The sequence below is a fragment of the Furipterus horrens genome, unplaced genomic scaffold (assembly GCF_987537825.1).
Source record: "Furipterus horrens unplaced genomic scaffold, mFurHor1.1.pri manual_scaffold_6, whole genome shotgun sequence".
NCBI lineage: Eukaryota > Metazoa > Chordata > Mammalia > Chiroptera > Furipteridae > Furipterus > Furipterus horrens.
In genome coordinates, this window is record NW_028327176.1 from 33,682,535 (window position 1) to 33,689,484 (window position 6,950).

Sequence of the window (6,950 nt, forward strand, 5' to 3'; positions counted from 1 at the left end):
GAACAGATGATATATTCACAAAGCTGAAAAACAAGAAAGTACAAAAAAAAAAGCATTGCACTGTTTCCCTCCTACCCTTGCCTTCCTTCAGTCCTTCATCCTTTTCACATCCTTCTTTCTAGGTGATCCTGAGAAGCAGAGAGCAGTGTCTACAGTCTCCCAGATACCTCTGAACTAGAACATTAATCTGCTCAGTTCTAGTCAAGGAGGAGTGCCTGGAGTGGTGTCAGGCTCTGCCTTCCAGCTGCTGCCTGTCAATCAGCAGTCAGAACCACCCATACTGATGATTTCTTTAAAGTCAATTAATCCATCATTGAGACAATCAATCAAATTCTTACTGAGTGTTCATGAAGACTAGCACTGTGTTATGGGTTACAGAGAGAGTAGGAATAAAGGGACATTTGAAGTTATTAATTTTAGAACATATATGTGGAAAATCACCATATCTACATAAAATTGTCAATAAAAGAGTATTTCCAAATTAAGCAAGTGTCAGTTTTCCAATATACATTTATCCCTACAAACAGAACTTTAGGTGCCATCTATGCCAATCTACTCATTTAATTAATGAAAAAACTGACATTTGGAGAAGCAGCAAGGTTTGTTGTTGAGAACACGGAGTCTAGACTCAGCCTGACTCAGTTTAAATCCTAACTCTATCATTTAGCAGTTGTGTGACATCGGGCAAACTACCTAACCTCTTTATGCTTAATATTCCCATCTGTAAAAGGGGCATAATAAGAATATATCTTTCATACAAGTGTAGTGATTGTTATATGGGTTGATATATGTCAGTGACTAAGAAGGATGCGTGACCTAGAATGAGCACTGTTGAAGTGCAAGACAGTATCATGGTAAGTTAAGTGACTTGCGGAAGATGAAATAGCTAAATGGCAAAGAAAGGGTTATTGGATGATAAAATTAGGTATTGAATTATTCATGGCAAGCCATTAAAGGCATATCAAATTCATAATAAGGTTATGGCATAGTGTTCAAATGAAAAAGAATCTAAGAAAATTAGAGTGGATGAAGGTGATACTTGCATTGGGGGTTGAGCTGGCTCATAAATAAGGAAATAGAAAATCAAGAGGGTAGGCAAAGAAGTAGGTTTTCATAAGTATCATTGCACCAAAAGGTAGGTCCTAGAGACTCCAAATCTGCTCCTGCTGGAAATACTTCCTTTTGTTTTTCTTTTTACATTATTTTCAGGAAAAAAATAGTATGGGAAATAAGGATACTCGTAAGACCTACATGTCTGGGTAGAAAAACATTTTAAAACACTAGTTTAACTTTCAATTACAACTGCATAAATTCTAGTTTTTGTTTTACTTAATAGTCTGGTGCATTTAAGAATATTAGTAAAAAATAAATTAAATAATAAAATTAAAAAATGTGTTATTATTCTTCTGTTCATATGTGAGTGTTAATCTGGATTTTAGAAATATAAAAAGTAAGCGTGGAAGTCTGGTAAAACCTTGCTTCTTACTTTAAAATAAATTTATAATTTCCCTTTTAAATCCTATCATGAAATAATTTTATCTGTATATCTAAACTATTACTAAATGTGGTACCTTTCAAAGTAATAATTAATACCTTTATTGAAGAGAAAATAGATAGTAGAGCTCACAAGTACCAGTGATCTACAACTTTCAAATTAGTTGTATATAAGTGACTGAATAAGTAACAGGGAAATACTTAAAAATGAATAGTTTTCTGCAAGAAATGCACAGACATATACGTATCTTGTCAAGTTCCTGCCTTTGGCATTAGCTGGTCTACCCACAGGATACAGTAAGCATATAGAGCTTTAAAGGCATGGCAGCCAAGTCTAATCAAGCTGAGATTAAAACAGAATACAAAGGAATCTGGACGGCGGCGGGCGCGCTGTCGTGGGCGGGCGGCGCTGGGGGCTGCTGGCCCGCCGTTCCCCTCCGCCCGGCCGGCTGCTAGTGGCGCCCTTGCCCCTCTGCCCGGCCCTCAGGACGCCCGCCTGCCCGCCCGCCGCTCAGCGCCCCTCGCCTGCTCTCCGCGGCTTCCCCCGGACCACTTAGCTTCAACTCGGGTTTCCACTACAGAGAGTGAAACATGACTGAGGATTATCAGAGAAACTTTCGTTCAGTGTATTATGAGAAGGTGGGGTTTCGTGGAGTTGAAGAAATCATTAGAAACTCTCCTAAAAGATGACCGTTTGGATATTGAGAAACTGTACTTTTAGTCAAAGATTTCCTCTCCCATCCATGTATCGTGCATTGGTGTGGAAGGTGCTTCTAGGGATCCTGCCTCCACACCATGAGTCCCATGCCCAGGTGATGATGTGTCACAAGGGGCAGTACTCGGATGTCCTTCATGCCCTGAAAGTCGTTCGCTTTGTCAGTGATGCTGCACCTCAGGTTGAAGTCTATCTCCGCATGTATCAGCTGGAGTCTGGAAAGTTGCCTCGAAGCCCCTCCTTCCCACTGCCAAAGGCTTTTGAACAATACTTGAATATGGAAGATAGCAGGCTGCTGAGTCATCTGAAGATGTGTTCTGCATTGTCCAGACTTCCTTATGATCTCTGATTCAAGAGGTGCTTCGCAGGGTGCTTGCCTGAATCCAGCTTACAGAGGGTTTGGGATAAAGTTGTAAGTGGATCTTGTAAGATCCTAGTTTTTGTTGCAGTGGAAATTTTATTAACCTTTAAAATAAAAGTAATGGCACTGAACAATTCAGAGAAGATAAAGTTTCTGGAAAATATTCCCCAGGACAGCTCGGATGCGATTGTGAGCAAGGCCATCGACCTGTGGCACAAACACTGTGGGACCCCGGTACATTCAGCCTGAACTTCAGCTGTGGACAGTCTGCCAGGCCTGCCCTGAACATTTTGTTGTGGGGACATGATCTACTAAACTGATTGAAAGCAGGGCTCTTCTTGCTTTGGTGCTCAAAGTGTAATTTCTTCTCTAGTAAAATGATTTAATTAAGAGACCTGGTGTTGCCTTGTTGTGACCAGCAGTTTTTGGTTACACAGAAGTACAACGTTCCTCTCTGAATGCAACTTAGAAGGGTTGTTGGAGTTTCTACAGCAGCTCAGTCAGGGTGGGTGTAGGTGCTTTAACAAGCAGTGCATCAGCACACCCTGCCCTGCTTTTTTCTAATTAGCACCAAGCTAGTGACTTTGTGGAATAAAGAATAACTTCCTTTTGTTGACAACTTGGACTTGACTTTTGTTCATGTGGTACTCGTTTAAGTCTAAGCTGACTGCTTTTCTGAGGCTTTGTTTTGCTAAGTAAGTTTAAATAAAGGACTTACAGTTTAAAAAAAAAAGAATACAAAGGAATCTCTTTTATTCAAGATTTAATTTTGAGAAACAAGAAAGAGGGGAAATGTACCTTGTACATCATAAGCTAATTAACAACCTTACTAATGAAATCCCTCAGGTATTAAATCCTTGCCATCATTCTCTTTTCCTACAAAATTTAATATACTATGGGAACTAGTTAGCTAAGTTATAAAAATAACATGGTAGTTGATGGTCTGCCTGCCAGTACAGCTTAAGCCCCTACCCAGAATTTGAAATCCAGTCTTCTAATTAAATTACAGACAAATAGTTATTTACAGTTCTTGTTTATACATTTGAATGGATTCATTTGATTGAAACTGAATTATTATGGGTTACTGAGCAAAATTTGTGAGCAATGGGAAGGGCAAACAATCACATTTTCAGCACTCAATCACTCAATGCCATTAGACAAAGAAACTGTACAAGTCAATTGTCGGTGTGCATTTGCACCCTGGAGAAACCTGGGCACCACTGAACCTGAAAGGCTTCTAGACTGCTTTAAGTTCATCATTTTCATAATTTGCACATTAAGATCTCTGCAGGCCGACAATGCTCAAATGATAGCCCAAACAGCTCCTTCAAAAGTCATTAAGCACAGTGTTGTCAAATATATTTTAGTTATCAAACAACTTTGAAAACTAAAGAGATAATTTAAAATCTATCTCAAATCTGTTTTATTTATTTATTTTTTGTTTTTCTATTACAGTTATCCCACTTTTTCTCCCACTGCCCCCCCCGACCCAGCCCACCCCTTCTCCCACAGTCAATCCCCACCCCATTGTCCATGTCCATGGGTCATTTATACATGTTCCTTGACTAGACCCTTCCCCTACTTACCCTCTAACTCTCCCTCCTCCCCTCCCCCCGGTAACTGTTAGTCTGCTCCTTGTTTACATGCCTCTGGTTCAATTTTGCTCATTTGTGTGTGTTGTTCATTAGTTTCCTGTGTTAAGTGATATCATATGTTATTTGTCTTTCGTTGTCTGGCTTATTTCTGTAAGCATAATTCTCTCTAGTTCCATCCATATTGTCGCAAATGGTAGGAGTTCCTTCTTTCTTTCTGGTGCAAAGTATTCCATTGTGTAAATGTACCAGTTTTTTGACCCACTCATCTACAAGGAAGACTGAGGTGAAAACTGGAAGTGCTAAAGATCTGTGATAATAAAAATATTTTCCCTGGAATAAAAACAGAAAGTAACAATATCTACCATGATACAGCTATAGTAAAATAAAGGCTTTACTTTGTAATTAAAATCACAGAGTAGATAATAAATGCTAGATAACCTTTGTGCCACAATTAATGGTACAGGAAAAATCAAGAGCCACATTGTTGATACACATATCACAGCTTTTTCTGTGAATTAATTTTGTTTTTTCGACCTCAGCTACAGGACAAATGAAAAGAAGTCCTTTTCACCAAAGCACAAAGTGTTTTGTCCATATGTTAATTAAATTTCCCAAACTGTTCCCTATGCTCTGAGAAGACAAATAATGAATGCTAGGTCCTAGAGAGCACCTAGAATAGTACTGGATCCACAATAAATGTTCAGTAACTGGTCATTTATTACTTGACTCTTAACTAAGCCCACAAAATGAAGGACTCAATGGGAAAGAATCAAACAGGGATGACTACCATTCTAGAGATTTAAATTCTTGTGTCTTTCACATCTGCACCAAATGTTTCTGCAATATGATGAACTCACTCTCCTCTGTCAATGGCAACACCATGGGACATGTGGTGAGCTGTGTCCCCTCCTACATTCACACTGTTTCACTAAGGGATGAGAAATTATGTGGTCAGACTGTTTATCATAGAAACAATCTCCTGCTTATAGAGCAGTGTTTGATGTAGAGTATGATAGAAAAAGAAGAAAGAACCACAACTATTCCTATGGAGTCATCTAACAATGCCTTTTCATGAAAAAAAGATAGGGGGACAAAATTGTGCAATAATTTGCTGAATGGGTAAGATAAACATTATTTATTGAATAATTATTTACATCCAATATGTGAAAAATTATATTATTAAACAAAGAAAATATGTGTGATATTATTATATTATTATTGCTACAATTCAAGCCCATTGAGTGTGTGTGCATGCATGTGTGAAAAAAAGTTGGTTGTACACAACTATCAAATGTGGCATTTTATAATCTTAACTATTTTAACAGTATGACTACCACACTTTATATCATTTTTACTAAATCTTATTTATACATAGATGTAGAAGTAGGCAATAACAAAAAACTTCTCTTAAAATTGTATGATTTTACAATTCTTAGCATAAAAGTAGCTGCTTTGAAAACACTAGTGTGTGTTTGAGTTGTGTCACTCCCTGAAACTAGAATATGCGAGGGCCCAGAACAGGGAAATAGAGGCTTGGCCTAAGGTCTAAACCAATAATTATGTTGAGGACGTGGGCACCATCAAAGGGGCAGGCTCCTAGGTAAAACAAGAGCTCCATCTAAAGCCTCTAGGTAAACACGGGGTCCAGATAGGAAAACAATAGCCACTTCTCCAGGGAAATATTAGAAAAACATAGTTAGGGCAGCCTTGGAGTCAGATAAAAAACAACTGGACAAGCAAGAAGAGCTAGAACCCTGGGGTCAGAATTTTGAGAGGAACCTTCTGATTTATGAGATGAGTAACAGCAGAAAACAATGGTTTCAAATGCATCAAGCTAACAATAGGTGAAGACATCCAAAACTGATTATGACTTTTTAAAGCTTGGATGCTAGACAGCTCTGTGTACTTGAACTGACTCCATAAAGAAGGGTGAGAAGAAAAAACAAAACAAAACATAAATTAGTAAATCAATTTGGCTGCCTTTGGATAATCTGCTACAACTGTTTTGCCCTGAATGCCTGCAATGTATCCACAGTTTTTTCATTTACTTAGTGTCAAACAAACAAACAACAAACAAACCCTGTGGTAAAACAAGCTTGCAGTATAGAAGAAAGGGAAAAAAAGTCAGTAAGACTGTAACAAAATGGAGAGCGAGGTTATCACAGATATAGGAGATGCCAAATCCAAAATCCAGAGTAAGGAGTTTGTTTTGGAGGAGATCAGATCACAGCTATTCCAGTCATCTTACTACTGGATGATGCTGGCTTGATTAGGGTGTTAACTGTGGAAATGAAAAAAATATAACACTATGAATTTGGGATATGTTTTAGAAGTGTACTCACATGAGCTTTTGGTTGGAGCATATGTGTGTGTGTTTTAGGGAAGGAGTCAGTGAGAAATCAAGGATCACATGACTTCTAGGTATTTATATTGAACAAGTAGATATATGGTAATAGTATTTATTGAGAAGGGATTTCTGTAGAAATTATGAGCATGAAAAGAGAAAATAAATAGCTCTGTGTCAGATCTGAGAAACCTGAGATACCTCTGAGACATACTAGTGGAAATGTAAAGTAGGTGATCAGTTATATAAATTAGGAGCCAAGGATTAAAGAGATAAGGATTAAAGATAAACATCGGAGATTCACCAATATATAGATGGTATCGAAAGTCACAGTAGGGTGGACTGAAAAACTTATATTAAAATACAACAGGATGCTTAGCACAGAAATGCTTTCGTTTTTACTCATATCACAAGTCATGCCTGATTTCATAAATATCATAA

General features: G+C 38.0%; 1 pseudogene; it reads left to right on the forward strand.

Moving 5' to 3' along the window:
• Positions 1–2,085: 2,085 nt before the first annotated feature.
• LOC150005955 (TBC1 domain family member 7 pseudogene) lies at positions 2,086–3,189 on the forward strand (annotated as a pseudogene).
• The last annotated feature ends 3,761 nt before the right edge of the window (positions 3,190–6,950 follow it).